This window comes from Coenobita brevimanus, chromosome 100 (assembly GCF_032717465.1).
Source record: "Coenobita brevimanus isolate Jiangsu-jjx chromosome 100, ASM3271746v2, whole genome shotgun sequence".
In the NCBI taxonomy this organism is placed as follows: Eukaryota; Metazoa; Arthropoda; class Malacostraca; order Decapoda; family Coenobitidae; genus Coenobita; species Coenobita brevimanus.
In genome coordinates, this window is record NC_137053.1 from 26,353,087 (window position 1) to 26,374,966 (window position 21,880).

At 41.7% G+C, this 21,880-nt stretch overlaps 1 protein-coding gene and 1 pseudogene across 1 annotated transcript in view; both read left to right on the forward strand.

The window, feature by feature from the left end:
• Nucleotides 1-21,880, forward strand: part of LOC145414612 (synaptogenesis protein syg-2-like) — a 1,004,755-nt gene that overhangs the window by 440,642 nt on the left and 542,233 nt on the right. The window lies entirely within an intron of this gene.
• LOC145414527 (uncharacterized) overlaps nucleotides 13,463-21,880 on the forward strand; it is a 65,284-nt pseudogene continuing 56,866 nt past the window's right edge.

Here is a 21,880-nt window from a genome sequence, read left to right on the forward strand (position 1 = left end):
CCTCACATAGCGTGTAGATCCTGTGTCAATCATCTGAGTGAATGGATGCATGGAAAACGAAGTTTGGGTTTGCCATTCGCTATATCAGTGGTGTGGCGAGAGCCCAAAGACCACAGCAACGACTGCTACTTCTGTCTCACGAGCATCAAAGGAATAACTGTCAAGACAGTAGCCACAGTATAGTACTCCAATATCACTTCTGCAATCCGACCAGTGCTACACAGTGCAAAACTGCCAGTTCCAAGTCCACCTGCTGAACACGAACTGAGCAGCGAATCTGATTCCAATCATAGCCCCAGGGATGACTACCAGGATGACTTAGGAAAAAGTGGGCCCAAACCATTCAACCAAGGAGCCCTTCGTGATCTCATAAGGGACCTTGAGTTGTCTAAAGAAAAGGCAGAGCTCCTGGGATCACGACCGAAGCAGCGTAGCCTGCTGGAAGATGGAGCATGCATCACTACGGCGCGTCATCAGCATAGACAACTGTCTGCATTTTTCAAAATGGTAAACAACCTTTGCTATTGTGATGACGCGGTGTCTCTCATGCAACAACTCTGCAAGTCTGATCCATACAAGCTGGATGATTGGAGGCTGTTTATAGATTCAGGAAAAGACGCTCTGAAAGCAGTCCTCCTACACAACGAGAATCAGCGTCCATCCATGCCAATGGCACACGCGAAGAAGATGACCGAGAGCTATGAAACTATGAAGAGTGTGCTTTCCACTATCGAATATGGGAAACATCAGTGGATTATGCAGGGACTTCAAAGTGATCAGTCTACTTCTGGGCCTTCAGAGCAGTTATACAAAGCACATGAGCTTTTTCTGCTTGTGGAACAGCACAGCTACTGTAATACCGAGCACTATGTAAGAAAAGAATGGCCAGCAAGACCAAAAGATGCACTGGGAAGGTTTAAATGTCTTCACAAACCCCTTATGGATCCAGAAAACATACTCTTGCCTCCACTGCATCTCAAGCTGGGTTTGGCAAGAAATTTCGTAAAAGTCATGGATCAAATGGGTACTGGGTTTCAATACTTATCTATGAAGCTCGGTGGCGTGGTATCAGAGGCCAAGTTGAAAGCAGGGGTCTTGACTGGTCCTCAGATCCACTTGCTGGTTAATGATGGTGACTTCATCAAGGCATTAAACCCGCTGGAGAGGGACGAATGAGAATCATTCGTGATCGTGAATGTCTCACAGAACTACCTTGGAAACCATCATGCAGACAACTACGAAGAAATTGTGGCCGGCATGTTAAAGAGTTATTGAGCTCTGGGCTCACGCATGTCCTTGAAGAATCATTTCTTTCACTTCCACCTCGATTTCTTCACAGATAACCTCAGAGACATCAATGACGAGCACGGTGATAGGTTTCACCGAGACATTGCTATAGTGGAGAGCAGGTATCAAGGCCGATTCAGTCCCAGCATGATGGGCGACTACTGCTGGATGCTACAACGTGAAGAGAGTCAGCTGAACAAGCGGAAAAGCAAAGTGAAGAAGTATTTTTAGAACTTCATCGCTTGCCAATAAAATGTGCATTGGATTTCCATATTTTTGTACCATAAATCATCACAAAATTTTGTGTGTATGCCTCAAAATATGTTACAAGGTTGAGACGAATTATGATATATCGAATATGTTTTCAGTCTAATATTCATGAAACCTGGTCCGGTAGCGCAAAATGAATATCAGATTTGAAACCAGTGCTATCAAATTAGTCAGGGACACATACTCACGTATGAGAATCATTTGGCTGTTGACCAGTGTAATCGAATCAATTCATCCTTCTCCTGACCCTGAACACGTCCAACAAATATAGTCCAAATTGCATTTCCAGTGTTTAAGTTGACCTTATCCAGGACCTAGACCTTTGACCTGTCCTCTTGAAAATATTATTATCCTCTTTTAACCTTAAACCATTTCATCGAGTTTAATTAATCCAGAATCATACCTGTTTTAGCTAAAAGTTAGAAGCATTGTCCTGTGAATTTTGCCTTTGAGTTATTATTCTCAAAATTACTTCATTTCACCTTTTTCCGTCCCTGTAGCCTTCCACCACGTTTGATAAATGTCGAAACAAAACCGTTTGAGTTGATCATGCCTATGACATGTTAACTATCATCTATTTCGGCCAGACAAACAGAAGGACAGACAGTGGAATCGAACCAAATACACAACTCTTTTGTGCTGCATGCGCAGGTGTAATGAGGAAATTGGATAGAGACCAAAGACATGGTAGAGTAAATTGGCTAGGTATTCGTCACGAACTACACATCTGTTTCCATCTTCATTCATCCCTCTTGTCCTGTCTCCCTTCTCTCCACGTCTTCTCCCTCCTCCCTGTACCCAAACTCCCATTTCAGTTTCCCATTATATCTATCCCTCCTCCCTCCTGCCTCTTTCTCCTACTCCTTCACTCACCTCGCTGTTACTCCTCACCATTGCCTATTCCCTACTTTCTTTCTTCCACCTAGTATTCTACCCACCACTCTTCTCACTACTTCCCATTTCTCCTTATTTCAACACACGTTTACTCATATCTTACACCTCTCCCTTACTACACTCTCCATCTCGTCTCATTTCGCCCGCCATCCCTACTTTTCTCTTCTCATCGCCTCCCTCTTACCCCCTCACCCCTTTTCTCCTCTTCCCGCTGCTCCCATCCTCTCAGCCCCTTTACCCTTTTGTCACTTCCTCTCTCCTCTCCTCTTTACCTGCCGCGATAGCGAAGCTGGTATTGTTTTCAGTTTGTGTGTGTGTGTGTGTGTGTGTGTGTGTGTGTGTGTGTGTGTGTGTGTGTGTGTGTGTTAGCACGATAACTTCACAACCGCTCAAGATATCATCACAAAATGTTACGGGTGTGCACTAAAGAAAAAAAGCAATCACGAGATCGAAATTGGTGAAAGGTAGGTAAAGGTCTGTCTTTCTATTATCGCGATAACTTCGCAACCACTCAAGATATCATCCCCAAATTTTACAGGTGTGTAGTAGGGATGAAAATCTCCTCCGAGTATTGTTTTCAGTTTGCCCGTCTGTCTGTGTGTCTGTGTGTCTGTTAGCACGATAACTTCGCAACCGCTCATGATATCACAAAATTTTACAGGTGTGTAGCAGGGATGAAAATCTCCTACGAGTTCGAAATTGGTGAAAGTAGACTAAGGTCAAGGTCATATTCCGAGCCGCGCTAGATATGTATTGGCTCGCAGCTGGTGTGATTCTTCCCTTGGTGGCCCGCTAGTTTCCTATTATTTTTCCTTATCTTCGTAATCTTTTATTTTCACAACTTTTTTCCTTCTCTTCCTTTCCCCTGACCTTCTCTCATTCCATCCCTGTTTCCTAACCTTTCCCTTTCCCCCTTTCCTGTCCTCGCACCCCCTCAAGTCTTCCCATTATCTCTTCTCCCGCCAACTTCTCCCCATTTCTTGCCAATCCATTCTTCACAAAACCATCTCCCTCCATCCTCCCCTTCCCTGTTATTTCTCTACATTTCCCTCTACGTCTTTCACGAAAGTCAGGCTTCACTTTGCCTTCAATTCCTTTACTTTTCACTCATTTTCCTTACTTTCACTCTCTCATTCACTTTTTCCACCACCTCCATACTAAAACATTCCCTACAACTTCACTTCCCCCCCGAACTCCACCTCCACCCCACCCCTCTTCTCTTACATCCGCCACTCTCTCTCCTCTTCGATATTCATTCTGTCCACTCAAACTCACCAGGGCACTCCACCAGCAATTGCACCCCCTCCCCCATCACTCAGTATATGCTTCTCCACTTGCCTCCTTCCACACTTTTATCACTCACTCATACACTCAATTATTCACTCTCCACTCATACATTCAGCAACTCACTCACCAATACATCATCTAAATACTTCCCACTCAGTCACTCATTCACTCACTCAGTCACTCAGCTACCCATTTATTCCCCAGTCCCTCACTAAAACACTCCCCATGATCTCAGTCAGTTAGTCACTCCCCATTCCCTCAATCAGTCACTCCCTACTCATTCATTCACCCATTCACTTCCTACTCGCCCACTCACTATGCACTCACTCACGCACTTATTTCCCACTCTTGCACCCACTTCCCTCACTAACTCACACTCCCTCCACTCACTCACTCTCCAGTTATCCACACAGTCCCTCACAAACTTTCACTCAGTCACCCACACTCTTGCTTGTTACTCGCTCTCTCACTCGTTTACTCACTCATTCACTCCTTACTCCATCAGTAACTTCTCAGCTATTCACTTTCACTCACACTCAGCCCCTTCCCTAGTCACTCTCTGAATGCTCTAGATCACACATTCGTACACCTGCTTAACATATACAGACTCACTCAATCTCCACTCACGCCTCACTCAGTCATTTACTCACTCACTCCCCATTCACTCATTTCCTGCTCACATGTTCCCTACTCGCTCAGTAACTCACTCATTTGCCACTCACTCGCTCCTCATTCACTCGCCAATTCCCCGCTCATTTAATTCACACTCAGACATTCATTCACTCACTCATTCACTCGCATCCTTAGTCACTCACTCCCCACTCATTCACTTACTTACTCAGCCACTCCCCATTCATGCATTCACTGACTCCTCGCTCACTCGCTCATTCCCTGCTTGCTCACTCACTCACTCACCCTTGCATGCTCAATGGCCAGCACTGTCTGAAAATTTAGGTCAGCCTGATTAAAAAATGCCCGGACCAGTTTATTGACTCGTTCGCTACTGCACCGCCCCTCCCCTCACTTCCCCTTCCCTCTCCCTCTCCTTCAACTCTTCCTCTCCCTCCCATTGTGTTCCGTTCTCTGCCTTACCGTCTCTCTTCCACACCCTCTTTCATCCTTTCTCTCATCCGAATTTTCCATCTCTCTTCATTTTCCTGGTACAATATTTTTATATTTACACTTACTGTCTCGAGTATTTTTTAATCTGTCACAGTTTTCACTTTATCTCTTCCTATATTGTTTTTCCTTTATTTTACTGTTGTTGTAAAAGAAGTCGAATTAAAGAGAAAAAAAATGCAAACACTTTTCAAGACTGTCACACGAGAATGGGCAAAGGTTAGTTGAGTGCGCAAGACGGATAGAGAGAGAGAGAGAGACAGAGACAGACAGAGACAGACAGACAGACAAACAGAGGCAGAGACAGCGACAGAGACAGAGACAGACAGACAGACAGACAGACAGAGGGGGGGAGGGGGCAGAAAAGAAGAAGCAGAAGTACATGTGAATTAGAGAGTGACGAATGAGATGAATGCAGTACACAGGAATGCAAACAGCGCCAGAACAGCAGGTCATTGTGAGGCTGGTTGTTAAAGGCAGGATACAGCGTGAGTGCTTAGTCTGTGACGATAAAGGCATATTAAACGGTTATATCTCATGCTTGCTGATCGTACAACCACAAAAGTATCCACTATAGTAAAAAAATAAATAAAAAAAGAATGAACCAATCATAGATATTCAACAAGAATGGATCAGTGTAACGAAAATACATTAAATCAACCAATTGTATGCTGAAAAAATAGACTGGGTAATAATATTCTGCCTCTGCGTTGTGTTCTGGCTGTAGCTGTATCCAATTGGTCTGCATGAGAAAAGTCGTTTAATGCCAATTTTATAAACATCTATCTATCTATCTATCTATCTATTGCCAGACGCCTCAATCCCGTTTGGGGTGGTCACAAACAAATCGCCTCCACGTCGCCCTGTCCCCCGCCATTTCACTGCCCTGCTCCCAACTCACACCCCACTCTCTCATATATCTCTCCACCCCATCCCTCCATCTCATCCTCGGCCTCACTCACATACACTCTCTTCGTCAGTCTTTCACCCTCCATCCTCTCCACATGGCCAAACCACCTCAGTGTGTTCCTCATAACGCTTCCTATCACATCCACATCCACACCACAACGCTCCTTTATATCCTCATTCGTCAGCCTGTCTCTCCATGTGACTCCACAGGCTTCTCTTAAATAACTCATTTCCACTGCTCTCACTCTTGACTTGTGTCCTTCCAACAACGTCCAAGCTTCACTTCCATGCTTTTGAGTTGGTATCACAATACTGTCATGTAGTAACTTTTTCACTTCCATGCTCACTTCCCTGTTTCTTATCACTGCTTTCAAAGAACCAGCAACCTTTCTTCCCTGCTGTATCCTTTCAAGCACTTCACCCTCCAAACCTCCATCCTTACTCATCACACTACCCAAGTACTTAAACGTAATCACATTTTCCAATTCCTCACCATCCAACCTCGCTGTACATTCACTGACTTCACCTCTCTCAAAGACCATCACTTTACTCTTCCCTACATTCACCTTTAGATTCCGTTTCTTACACATTCTCCTAAACTCATCCACCAAGCTTTGCAGCTCCCCTTCGTCTTCATTCAACAACACAGTATCATCTGCAAACAACAGTACAGGGAGTTTCCAAACAGTATCCTCTCTCACCAGGGCCACTCCAACATCTACTACCCTACCTTGTACCTCTTTTATTACCCCATCCATGTACAGATTGAACAACCATGGAGACATGACACATCCCTGTTTCAATCCAACCTTCAAAGAGAGAAATTCACTCAGTTCACCATCCACACACACTGCAGCCTTAGCATCATCATACATACTCTTCACAGCATTCAACAACTTTCCATCTACTCCATATATTCTTAATACTTTCCACAATCCTTGTCTATCCACCCTGTCATATGCTTTCTCCAAATCCATGAAAGCCGCATACAACTTCTTTCCCTTCTCTAGAAACTTTTGCACTAAAGATCTGAGAATGAATATCTGTTTTACACAACATCTTCCCTTCCTAAAGCCTCCCTGTTATTCTCCAACTAATTCATCTATTCTTTCTCTAACTCTGTCAATAAGTATCCTACCATACACTTTTCCTATTATACTAAAAAGACAAATGCCCCTATGATTAAAACACACTTCTTTTTCCTCTTTTCCTTTGTACAAGGGAATAATTATACCTGACTTCCAATCCTCCGGGACTCTACCTTCCTCCCAGGCCAATCTACACATCTTCCACATCCATTCTACTACTATCTCTCCCCCATACTTCAGCATTTCACCACACACTCCATCAATTTCTGGGGCTTTCCCCAGTTTAACTTTCTTCATTGCTTCCACAAATTCTATTCTACTGATTTCTTCCTGTCTTCTCACCTCCCTCCTTCTCCCAGCCATTCCCCAGCCACTTATACTCGCATTACTTCCATCTTGTATGTTCAACAATTCCTTTAAGTGTTCTCTCCATCTGCTCACTTTTTCGTCCTTCTTCACTAGTAATCTACCATTTTTATCTTTCACTCCCCTGCTAACCTCACTTCCACCCTGTCTTACTCTCTTCACCTCTTTCCAGAACATTTTCTTACAGTCCCTCCAATTTACACTCAAATTCCTTCCAAATTCCTCATCCACTCTCTTCTTACTCTCTCTTACTAATCTTTTCACCTTTCTCTTTCTTTCTACATATAACTCTCTCTTCTGCCTCTCAACTTCTTCCATGCCCCTATTTCTCATCCATTCATTGTATGTTTTCTTCTTTTGTGCCACAATCTGTCTCACCTCTTCATTCCACCACGCTGTTCCTTGCACCCCCCTCCGTCTTCTCTTCCTCCCACACACCACATCACATTCTGCACATATTTCTTCTTTAAATATCCTGCACACACCTTCCACGTCCCCCATCTGCTCCAATTCATATTTGCCCAATCGTTCCTCCACTTCTCTCTTATACTCTGCCTTTTTCTGATCCTCTTGTAACCTTTCCACTCTCCTTCCAACATGAAACAGAATAATTGACTGCCGTTGAAGAAACAGAAATCTTGGTTGCTACAACAAAAAGCTTGAAAATGAAATCTTGTTAGATTTTTGTAATAACTTCAAAAGAATTTTTTACTATCGCAATCTGTTACTTTTGAAAACCGAAGGGAGGAAAAGAAATGCAGAGATGAGTCTGACTAAGTAAGAGGGGATTGAGTGAAAGGGATTAAAGAAGTTTATTTCGAAAGGAATATGTGTCACGTGAGAAGTGTGAAGGAAAGAGTATGTAAATTAAACGAAAGCATTCGGAGGCCAAGTGCTAATAATCGCCTGCCAAATATGTTGGTGGATAAGGTACAAATTACCTACAAACCAAATTTCAAGCTAATTAGTAAACTCTACGGAACTCTGTCATTGCATTACGCAAAAAAAAAGCCAATCCATATTAAAATATATATGGGTGCCGGCAATCAGTCGTCTTTGATCAAATCCTCAACAAAGGTAATAGGCTTCTGCACATCCACATAGATTTTATTTCCTGAAAGTTTGATGAAAATTCCTCCACAATTATTCGAGATATTTTGGCATCAGATACGCGCGCGCGCGCACACACACACACACACACACACACACACACACACACACACACACACACACACACACACACACACACACATTATATCGTCTCTCCTTACTAAAAGTAGACGATTAAAAAAAAAAGTGAGCGAGAGGGAAGGAAGCCAGTGACTGAATGGGACCGACAGAGAAGGAATGAGTAAGAAAAAATACTTGGCGAAGAGGCCACAGATAATTTGCGTTTGTGTCAGAACTAAAATACACGGAAGGAAAGTGAACGGAAAAAAAATAAAACACGTAAATTGCAAGGACAGAATGGAAATGATTTTAAGTTAAGAGATCAGTACAAGGAAGGCAAACGAGAGGAAGATAAAGAGAGAAGACAAGAGGCAAATGAGAATGAAGGAAGTGAGATGGAGAGAGATAAAAAAAAATAAAAGCGAGGAGGAAATAGTGTTAATTTGTCAGAAGTAGGGGGAAAAAATAAACTTGAAGAAAGTCCATGTGAGGTTGAATTATATAACTGAATGTAGAATTAGAATGATACATAAAATGACCGACGAGAGAGAGAGACAGACAGACAGAGACAGACAGACAGAGAGACAGAGACAGACAGACAGACAGAGACAGAGACAGACAGACAGACAGACAAGCCGTAGACGACAATGACCACCTCTAAGCGGACCAAGCTTTATCAGTGGCCGCAAGTGAGTTTCGACACTAAAAGTCATATCTATATTACTCCAGTGCAACATTCCACCCAAGAATGTTGGCCCTGGCTTAATAATCTTCGGAGTCTTAGCATTTCGTGCGAGCAAGGTCGTAGTTTTGGCAATTTTCATATTTTTTGCACTTGATGACCTTTGACTACTGACCCGACGGACATAGGTCAGGCATGTATCAAGCACACTTGTGGTACTCATTAACGTCTTTAAGTATGCAAAGTTTCATTCGATTACATCCACCCACTGAGGATCTAGGGAACGTGAAACTCGTGGAATGGCCCACCAGATGTACAGTTGGCCAAGAAGAAAGTGCAGCCAAATATGCTGGTGTGTGGCGATATCTGGCAGCTGCTCCGTAGTAAACACTCATATTTTTTCAATGGATCACTCGGAGTCTACAACTTTTGTAAGGATGCACGTGTTTGGCTGAAGCGTTCAGTATCGGAACAAATGTTTTGTCCCTTATTTATTACTGAATATTAACTACGTGGCAAGAAGTAATGTATACAGATGATGTCTATCTACTAAATAAGCAAGCTGTAATTACAATTATAGTAAGAATAACACGTAACAATGATTACCGATTAACTTATGGTATTATGTTAGCATTGAGAAAGATGTTTCAGGGGTTAGTTTCGAATGATTTTGACCTTTGAAGCAGCGGAACCTGTCCGAGGCACATTGTCTAATTGGTGTCGGTATCTGTCGAGATGCAAAGTTTCCTTACGAAATGGGCTAATATGACACGTTAGGTAATTACACACGCTCTGAAAATTAGTGTAATATATAAGTGATCTAAGATTGGCCATTCCAGTTCAACATCACTAGCAGTGCATATTTTTGTAAATCGTTTATGCAAGTCTTATAATATTCCCTCAGTACGATGTCATTTATAATTAATTCATTTTGGTTACAGAAAGTTAAATTTAAAAAGGAGAGAATAATTGCCTGCTCAGCTAAAGGAACTACCTTAACTATTCCCCCTAGTATCATGATTCATAACCGAATACTTGATGCAGTTTAATTACTTCATTGCAAAGTGATACTGACAACAGCGAGTGTCCACACTGTGAATCTGGTAGCACGCTACTTGTAGTGCTCCACCTGTGAGAAGCGATCTCAACCCCGGGTAAATTACCCCCAGCGCAGTCATTGCAGTCATTCTGCATTTAAACACTTTTCGTTATATATACGCTAGGTCCATTGTATACATAAACGGATGTGTTGTTTGTGTATATTATGGCCAACGATCCAAAAGTATTTGGAATATGAAAAACAGCTTAGGTATGCTGCAATGCTCTAGTAGGTTAACCAGAGATCAAACTCGCTACCCTAAGCCCGCTGCCATTCACCTTCCTCCATTTCCCCATGTCAGTGCACCTCGCCGTATCACCGTCAGTTCGACAACAGATATAACCTGACTACCTTGTATATTGTGATGTTCGTGTAGAAACTATAAACACCTATCAAATGTTTGGATTTCGATATGATTCAGTGTTGTTAATATGATGTCTACTGTGAGGAGATTGCTCCAGTCGAATTGGAGGGGCCTAAAAGCCATGTTCGGCATACCTCCTCACACCGTTGTTCTCATGAATCCTTCCTCCCTTCTCATCTCATTGTGGTGTGGAACGGAGGAATACCTTTAACAATTATATATCCTCAGTGCCTGTCATTGCACCCATATGTATTGCTGCCGGGCATCACTAATATTTTATTTTCTTTCTTTCTTTTTTTTTCAACCATCGCGTATTTCTATGCAGTTCAGGATGCAGTAACTATTTTATGAAAAGGAGGGTAGGAATGTCAAGGTAAGAAAACTGTGAAATGACGAAATAGAGACGACGGAAATTTTCGGCATTTAACCTTACATTATACCGACACATGTTTGCTGCGTACTGTTAATTATACGAGGCTAGCTAAACTGATATCGTCAGATAGGAGTTTGTGCTTAGTAATTCTGTGACCGAGAATATCTGAAAGCTATGTCAGACACCAACACGTTCACCAAGATATATAAAGGTTGGTAATGAGTAATACAGTACACCTACATGTTCTTAAGGAACAGGGAAGGTTAATACTGTATTTTCCTTTGATCAGTGATACTCTAAGAACTTATTAATCACAAGGAAGTGTGTATCGGGGCTCGAAAACGTTCTCGTAATTCACAGTGTAGCCATGCGCTCAAAAATAAAACCACTGCTTTACATTTATTTTTATTTATATACATTCTCTTCATATCTTTAATGCACAAGGTTTATATTTCCACTCTCTACATATTATCCTACTGTAAAAAAATACATTTAATTTTTACTTACTAACATTAGTAGGAAAACAGAAATATCAACATGCATGAGAGTTATTAAATGTGCTCCATAAAAGGCATGACAAGGAAGTGTTGCAAGAAGCAATATTACTGGACAGTTTAGTACTTTGTCCAACCACCAGTCTTCACTATTACACTGTGGAGGCGCTCTGGGACGGAACCCACGTGGTTGTGAATGAGAGTCTGTTACCCTCTCAAGACTAGCCACTCCGATGTCATGTGTTGCATGAGTTGCTCTGGAGTTCTTTCCTGTGCTGGCTCCCACGTATTCACAATGTTAGCCCGCATGTTTTCTATAGTGTTCAGGTCAGGGCTGTTGCTAGGCCAGATTAGATCAAGGTGGCGCTGTTCGTCAAACCACCGTTTCACTACCCTAGCTGTGTGAACAGGACTGTTATCCTGTATGAAGATAATGGTCTCTGGATCTGGGAGGGCGTAGGAGCGGACAGGGGGCATCATCACTTCCTCAAGTATCTCAAAATACTTACCTGGAGTGAACCTATGCTCTGTCTGTGTGACCTGTCCAACCCCCTACAGGAAAATCCATCCTCACACGTTGCAAGTCACGTGACCGCTGCGAGCTACATGGTAGATGTTCTCATCATACCTAGAAGACATGTTATATAATGTATAAAGACATGTTTTGGTTTTTATTTCGTATGTTCACACACACACACACACACACACACACACACACACACACATATATATATATATATATATATATATATATATATATATATATATATAAAATTACCTCGTATTGTCTCGCCTCCAGCAATGAAGTTTCCCACGAGATGTGAAGCTGAATGTTTTCTCATCAGAGAAAACTACTCTCCCTCAGTGGTCCAAGCCTTCCTCCACATAACGCTGGGCAAACTGGAGCCGAAATTACCGATGATGCTCCGTTAACCCGTCACGTCCCGAGGTATTCCGCACCTCCGACATCCCCCAGTCCCGAGGTATTTTCGATTTTTTTTTTTTTGGCTAAAACCTTCGCTTTTGGTGAGAAACATCGAAAATTCATAGAGAAATCGCTCACCTGAGGTTTAAAGTGCCCAATCCAGGTAGGAGTTCCTCCTTACCTGAGTGGGTTTTCTAACATGCTGGCACCAAAGAAAACGAGTTCTATGGGAGGGTAACTATTTTATCCACTCATAAACGGTATTTATTTATTTACTTGGTACGAATGTATATGTAGTATGACAGTATATTGGTTTTCAAGCAGTAATAAAGGCATTATAAGCATTGTTTCACTCACTAACTAATCACCATACCTGACCTATTTTTGCCACACTACCTGATCATTATTTCTGGCTGTTTCTTCTTCTAATGCTATGTAAACATTGTCCTCCACATTGTCATCGATTGGGGAATCACTCTGGCCCTGAATAACTTTACTAGCCAGGTCACTGGTAACAGGTCCTTTGCCAAGATAATGGCGTGAGGGGGGGAGGGGGGAGGTTATGCAGTGTAAGGCATTGTCCCTGCTTGGTATCTTGTACAGGAATAGAGGAAGGTGTCTCGTGTATACATACGAAAAATCACGTGCGAAAATTGAAAATTGTGCAAATTAGGTACCTTGCAATTGCACGACGTACTGGTACGTCGCCGGGACTGGCAAATGCAAATCGTGGTGACGTACCCATACGTCGTCGGGACGGGGCGGGTTAACCTGGGTTTGATCGCTAGTGTTCGGTATCGATAGCCCATTTCCTTCATGCTCTGCCGCATAGTCTCTGCAGACACATCCAACTGCAACTGTTCTCTAGCTGCCACCGTGTTGCTGAATGGATGGGTATCAAATTACTCTCATACCCTGAACCTCTTCAGCCGTGGTTTTTCTCACCCGTCCTGGTTTAGGGTGATTTCTCAGGTTGCCTTCCGCCTCCCACCTCTTGAGCCAGCGATATACAGTGGTGCGGTGAATGCCAAGTTCCTCTGCTATATTGCAGGTTGATGGGCCACTCTCTCTCATTCCCACTATCCTTCCTCGCAGGGCATGTTTGTCACCTTGACGTTGTTTTCTATTTGCTGCCATGACGCGCCATGACGATGTGGGTGAGATCTATGGATCCCTGATCACATAATTTTATGATGTGAGGCAATGAATGACACTTCATGGCAGCACGCTCTTATTATCTCATCTATTGATTCAACCTCCCTATCTATTCAAGACCAATATATATATGATAATTTAATTAATTAAATTCATTAATTAGTAATACTGACTCACACAGTGCAGAGTGGATGATATTCAATGGTTTTCATGCATGGTAAAATACTTGCCTTTCACTGTTTAGACCATTATACGAAACCATTCTGCTAAAGCTAGACTCCGCCTATTTGCTATGAAGCCAACTACTGATTTTGAACTGATATTAAAGCACTTTTAGTTTCCGTAGTTTATCATCTCACATATCTTAATATAGTCCAATCGTTAATGGTGAACGTGTTGGTGTCTGATATAGCTCTCAGATATTCTCGGTCACAGAATTACTAAGCACAAACTCCTATCTGACGATATCAGTTTAGCTAGCCTCGTATAATTAACAGTACGCAGCAAACATGTGTCGGTATAATGTAAGGTTAAATGCCGAAAATTTCCGTCGTCTCTATTTCGCCATTTCACAGTTTTCTTACCTTGACATTCCTACCCTCCTTTTCATAAAATATTTACTGCATCCCGAACTGCATAGAAATACGCGATGGTTGAAAAAAAAAAAAATCAGTGATGCTCGGCAGCAATACATATGGGTGCAATGACAGGCATGAGGATATTTAATTGTTAAATGTATTCCTCCGTTCCACACCACAGTGAGATGAGAAGGGAGAAAGGGTTCATGAGAACAACGGTGTGAGGAGGTATGCCGAACATGGCTTTTAGGCCCCTCCAATTCGACTGGAGCAATCTCCTCACAGTAGACATCATATTAACAACACTGAATCATATCGAAATCCAAACATTTGATAGGTGTTTATAGTTTCTACACGAACATCACAATATACAAGGTAGTCAGGTTATATCTGTTGTCGAATTGACGGTGATACGGCGAGGTGCACTGACATGGGGAAATGGAGGAAGGTGAATGGCAGCGGGTGTAGGGTAGCGAGTTTGATCTCTGGTTAACCTACTAGAGCATTGCAGCATACCTAAGCTGTTTTTCATATTCCAAATACTTTTGGATCGTTGGCCATAATATACACAAACAACACATCCGTTTATGTAGACAATGGACCTAGCGTATATATAACGAAAAGTGTTTAAATGCAGAATGACTGCAATGACTGCGCTGGGGGTAATTTACCCGGGGTTGAGACCGCTTCTCACCGATGGAGCACTACAAGTAGCGTGCTACCAGATTCACAGTGTGGACACACGCTGTTGTCAGTATCACTTTGCAATGAAGTAATTAAACTGCATCAAGTATTCGGTTATGAATCATGATACTAGGGGGAATAGTTAAGGTAGGTCCTTTAGCTGAGCAGGCAGTTATTCTCTCCTTTTTATATTTAACTTTCTGTAACCAAAATGATAAATGACATCGTACTGAGGGAATATTATAAGACTTTCATAAACGATTTACAAAAATATGCACTGCTAGTGATATTGAACTGGAATGGCCAATCTTAGATCACTTATATATTACACTAATTTTCAGAGCGTGTGTAATTACCTAACGTGTCATATTAGCCCATTTCGTAAGGAAACTTTGCATCTCGACAGATACCGACACCAATTAGACAATGTGCCTCGGACAGGTTCCGCTGCTTCAAAGGTCAAAATCATTCGAAACTAACCCCTGAAACATCTTTCTCAATGCTAACATAATACCATAAGTTAATCGGTAATCATTGCTACGTGTTATTCTTACTATAACTGTAATTACAGCTTGCTTATTTAGTACATAGACATCATCTGTATACATTACTTCTTGCCACGTAGTTAATATTCAGTAATAAATAAGGGACAAAACATTTGTTCCGATACTGAACGCTTCAGCCAATCACGTGCATCCTTACAAAAGTTGTAGACTCTGAGTGATCCATTGAAAAAATACGAGTGTTTACTACGGAACAGCTGCCAGATATCGCCACACACCAGCATATTTGGTTGCACTTTCTTCTTAGCCATCTGTACAACTAGGTGGCGCTATCTGTGACTGGAAGTGAGTTTTGACACTAAATGTAGTTTTTGGATGGACGTACTCCAGTGCAACATTTCACCCAAGGATCATGGACCTGGTATAATAATTTTTGGAGCTTTAGCATTTTGCACGAGCATTGTCATGATTCTAGCTATTTTCACCGTTTTTGCATGTGAAGACCTTTGACCCATGACTTGGCCAATGTAGCACATAAGCGTACAACAGAAAGTTATAATACTACTCAATGTCTATAAGCATGCAAATTTTCATTTAATTCCATCAAGCTGCTGGGGAAATAAATGGGCATTTTTGAAAACCTGTACTGGTTGCTAGGGATGCTGAGGCTAATCTTTGCAGGGTTGTCATTCAAAAACCAGAGGAGAGAGGGGAAAAATGGATGGCACACTTCCGATAAGGAAAGACCTCAAGACTATGCATTAAAAAAGTCGGAGCTTTCTATGCCCGTAAGTAATGCTTCTACAGCTCAAAACGTGAAAAGTATGAAAAAAGCAGGTTTTTGGCCATTGCTAAGGAATGAGTGGTTCCCTAACAACCAAAAACTTGCTGACACAGCTAGGTCATAGGCTGGTCATTTTAGTGAAGTTTGGTTGGAAGTAATTAATTCTCAAAGGTAGAAGTGTCTGCCACAATTAAACAAGAGAAAAGAATACAAGAAAGACAAGCCGGCAGACGACGATGGTGAATCGAATTTTAGTCACTGCTATTCGGCCTATACACAGAAAGGAGGACCTTATCTGGTCTGAGTCTTAAAAATACCATCTCTCACCTCTCTTTGGACACAAACTAAACCATCCAAACAACAGAAATAACTCTGTACTTCCATAAACAACATAAACCCCGAAAAATGTGAAAAAATAAAAAAAATTAAAATGAAAACACCAATATTATGCAATGATTTTGTTTGTTATACACATATCTGGTCAATTCAAACCATTTCAACACCACTGAAACTTTGGGGCGGAAATGTGAAAATTTCTTAGTGTAATGTTCTTTCTCTCCTCTACTTATTTTTCATTGGCATGTATGCAGCCATTTTACACAATTTTCGCTCTTCATTGTGAAGCACAGGATGGGTTTAGGAAGCTAAAAATTGCATTGTCAGGTGCGTCAGACGTTTTTGTTCAATTTGGTAAGAAAGACAAATTAATTTTGCAAATTTCGAAAAAATGGTACTAGGGCCGGTTGCTGGGTCCCTACAATTTCCAGACCCACAACCACGGCAGGGCTAAGGGGATCGTTGCTATGAAACGAGTAGTTCCCTAGCAACCAAAACCTTGCAGACACAGGTAGGTCATAGGCTAGTCATTGTGTCCAAGTTTGGTAGGAACTGGTTAATCTTGAAGGTTAGAAATGCCTGCCACAATTACACAAGACTGCTAGGGAAGCTGAGGGCAATCTTTGCGGGGTTACCACTCGAAAACTAGAGGAGAGAGGGGAAAAATGGATGAAACACTTCCAATAGGGAATGACTGCAAGATTACGTCTAAGTTAGTCAGAGCTATCTATCTATCTATCTATCTATCTATCTATTGCCAGGAGCCTCAATCACATAAGGGGTGGCCACCAAAGAATTCCCTTCATGTCGCCCTGTTCAAAGCAATTTTATTTCTTTGCTCCAAGCTCACACACCCCTCTCTCATGTACATCTCCACTCCATCTCTCCATCTCATCCTCGGCCTCCCACTCCCTATCCCCCCCTCCACCTCACTCACACACTCTCCTCGTTAGTCTCTCGCTCTCCATCCTCTCCACACGGCCAAACCACCTCAGTGTATATCTCCTAACGCTTTCTATCACATCCACATCCACACCACAATGCTCCTTCACTTCCTTATTTGTTAGTCTGTCTCTCCACGTAACTAGACATGCTTCTCACACATAACTCACTTCCACTGCTCACTCTTGACTTTTGTACGTCCAACAAGGTCCAAGCTTCACTTCCATATGTTAGAGTTGGTATTGCAATACTTTCATGTAGTGACTTTTTTACTTCTATGCTCTCTTCCCTGTTCCTTATCACTGATCCTAAAGAACCAGCATCCTTTCTTCCCTGTTGTACCCTTTCATGCACTTCACCCTCTAAACTTTCATCCTTAGTCATCACACTACCCAAGCTTTCTATGCCCATTAGTAATGCGTCTCTGGCTCAAAATATGAACAGTTTGATAAAAGAGGGTTTTCAGCCGTTGCTAGGAAACGAGTGGTTGCCTAGCAACCAAAACCTTGCAGACACAACTGGTTCATAGGCTGGTCATTGTGTCCAGGATTGGTTGGAATTGGTTAATTCTAAAAGGTAGAAGTGCCGGCCACAATTAACCCGCCCCGTCCTGAGACATGAATTCACGTCCTCACATGATGTACACTCATATCCCGGAGACGTAAATTAACGCGGCAACATTGCGAGGTCCCTAATTTGCACAATTTTCAATTTTCGCGAGTGATTTCGTGAGTGATTTTTGGCACGTATACACGGGACACCTTCCTCTATTCCTCTACAAGATGCCAAGCAGGGACAATACCTTACACCACATAACCTCTCCCCCCCCCTGCACGCCATTGTCTCGGCAATTCACCTGTTACCAGTGACCTGGCCAATAAAGACATTCAGGACCAGAGTGATTCCCCAATCGATGACAATGTGGAGGACAAAGTTTACATAGCATTAGAGGAAGATACAGTCAGAAATGATGATCAAGTAATGTGGGAAAAAAAGGTCATGAATGGTGATGAGTTAGTGAGTGAAACAATGTTTATAATGCCTATATTACTGTTTGAAAACCAATATACTCTTGTACTACATATAAATTCGTACCAAGTAAATAAATAAATACTGTTTATGAGTGGATAAAATAGTTACCCTCCCATAAAACTCGTTTTCTTTGGTGCCAGCCTGTTAGAAAACCCAGTCAGGTAAGGAGGTACTCGTACCTGGATCGAGTATTTTAAACCTCAGGTGAGCGATTTCTCTATGAATTTTCGATGTTTCTCACCAAAAGTGAATGTTTGAGCCTAAAAAAAAAAGGTCCAAAAATGTCGGGACTGGGGCGTACCACTGCCCAGAAAACATCGGGATGGGGCGGGTTAAACAAGAAAAAAAGCGTTCTTTTGGCTGCTGCTAGGCAATAGGTACTTCCTGAGCAACCAAAACCTTGCAGATACATCTAGGCCATAGGCTGGTCATCGTGTCCAGGTTTGGTCATAATCAGTTAATTCTAAAAGGTAGAAGTGCCTACGACAATTAAACAAGAAAGAATGCAAGAAAGACTACAAGAAAGAAATGGGCAGCTTGGAGCTGTCCAAAAGAAAGAAAACACGACCAACAAGAAGAGCAGCATGGAGCTGGCCAACAGACAGACAGACAAATAGAGAGAAAAAGCTTATAAGTAGGAAGGACCATCAGATGCCAAGACAACCCAGCCAGGCAGACTGTTAGGGGGTAAAGGAGTCTGTATTAGGAGGTCATGTATTCTTATGATGTCAGTGACCTGAGATGGCATCGGTGCTGGTGGTGAGGGACGGTGTGGCCAGCTAGATTTTAACCACTTCAGTCCTAGAACGTTGTTTGCATCTTATTACCTCCCCCCCCGAGGAGCTTGGGACGGGTATTGTTTTCACTCGGTTTGTCTCTTTGTTTGTTTGTCTATCTGTCTGTCTGTTAACAACTTTACTTGAAAACTACTGGTGCGATATTGACTAAAATTGCAGGGATGATGGGCTATGACTTTCTGGTCATCTTATTAAATTTGGGGCCAAATTGTGCCAAGGCCTAGGCTGTAGGGACTAAAAATGTAAAAAAAAAATAGGGACGGGTTAAAATAATTTTTTTTTCGCTATAACTCTTTTCAAATTCGTCATACCGACATGAAACCAAAATCTAAAGGTGCATCTTTCAAATCTACATCCAATAATATGCCTCATTAAATCAGGGGGTAACCCCCCCAGTTAGTGGTATGGGGGTCAATGTCAAGTGGGTTGGGTCTAAAATTTCAGATGGGTATGAAATCGTCAATTTTCACTCCATTTACTCCAGATTTGATATGTGACATCTTTGACTAGAAATCCTGTTGTGTTTATGTATCAGTACTAAAATGACTGCCGGGGACGGGTTTGTTGTGCCTTGGCACCGTTTCTTGCTTTTTCCTGCAGCCAGAATATTTTGTTCGGTATAGGAGACTTTTTGCATTAGAAGAGTTAGTATTTCCATAAACTAATCTGATTTATTCTATAGGTCTTTAGTGAGTGCATAAAATGATCCGCTCGATAGCCAGTTGTGAAACTTCATCATCGATCTGAGAAGGCTAATTCTTCAATCCTGTGGCACATTTTTCTGTGTTATTCTTGCTGCGCACACGAGTTTCTTCAGCTTAGGACAGACCTTAAAACGTGGAGGTTCGAAAAGATTCTTTAAAGCCGACTATAAATCTGTGGAAGTATCAATAATTAAATGCAAACTACGATATCTGGGTCAAGTGGTTAGCCTTTTGACGACGTAACGTGTCCCTTGTCGAATGAAATGGCTGTCATTAAACAAAACAGAATAACTAAACTGTGCCCTCATAGTGAAAGCGTTTACATTTGTTTTAGCATTTCAATAATACCGCGTATTTTGTTGGCTTCTTCTTGCTGCCTTCTGACGAATGTACTCAACATAGCATGGGCATCATCTGGATTTTATTTAAAAAAAAAAAAAAAAATCGGTGTGATTATTGCAGTGAAGGGTTCAAAACTTCGAACTGTATTTTTGTTGAGGTCCGGGTGCTTACTAATCTCTACCTAAGAGATTAGATTTGCATCTTTTACTTTCATATTTATTTGTGTCATATACGGTATATACTTGTACCGTAGACTGTTTTTAAATTAGACTTAGTGAATGGCAATATTTTGTCAATGTCTTTGTCGAATAATACTTTCTTATTCATTCCAAACATTACAGTGTCTCTACTGTGACTATATGTGCAGTTTCTTCCTGTGCATTCAGAGGAAACATGGGAACTGCATACCCAATCCTGCGATATGCATGCCGGTTTGATATATATATATATATATATATATATATAGATAGATATATATATATATATATATATATATATATATATATATAATATCTGCGTCATAAATGAAGCTGGTATCCCTATGTAAAAGCCACATGATCTCGATGGTGGCACATGTGAAGGGGTGATATCCCAGGATGCACTCAATATAGTAGTAGTAGTAGTAGTAGTACTAGTATAGTAGTTAGCAGCTGAGAGCCCATTCTACAACAGTTGTTAAAATATAAAAGCGATATCTGCCTTTTTTTCTCTTTTTGAATTCTTTATAAGTTTTGAAGGGGGGATGATCCCCCTATAATAATTGTGGATTTTTTTTATTTAGTGGAAGATATTATCAAGGAACCAGACAAACTACCTGAGAAGCTTCTTTGATATCCATGTGCTCACTTACCCCCATTTATGATTGTTATTTTATTTTTGGGAGGGGGGTTGATCCCCCAGAACATCGCAATACCTATGAAAGTTCATTGTACAATATATACTAAGAAAACAAAACCATATATTTCTTTCTTTCACTGTTTCTGGAAGTTTTTTTTTTTCTCTTTTTTTTTCAGTGAGGGGGACCTCATCCCCCGAAAATCCATGGTTGAAATTTTTTTTAAAGTGGAAGAGTTTCGGAGCAACCAGACGAACTCATCCGGGAAATTTCATTCAAATCTATTAAGTAGCCTGAGATAATTTATGGCGCAGACACACAAACAGACAGAGACATACACGCAGGAAAGCTGAATCTCGCTCAACGGTATAGGGCACGTTGCTCAAAATTATACAGTATCATTTCCTTGAGTCATGCAAAACCCCTGTCAATCATTCATCATGAGTCTTACTACATAAGAGGAACACACACACACACACACACACACACACACACACACACACACACACACACACACACACACACACACACACACACACACACACACACAGATTGGAGTAGGAAAGACTCTAGCTAAAGTAGATTCCTAGACCCCACGTTCCTTGCAAGCTGAACCGCCTTAATTATAAAGTTTGAAACATAACCTCCCAATTACCGCCATGTCAGAAAAACTCAGGCATCCAGAAGTTCCTCCCTCTCCCTTCCTTCCTTCGCCCATTTCTTCCTCAAAAATAAAAGGGGGGGGGAGGAATAAGGAATATGCAAAGGAGAAAGCCAGGTTGGAACATGGTCATTAGAAAACATATACGAGTATTCATCAGCATCAGCATTCCAACCACATTTCCCACAAAGAAGATTTGG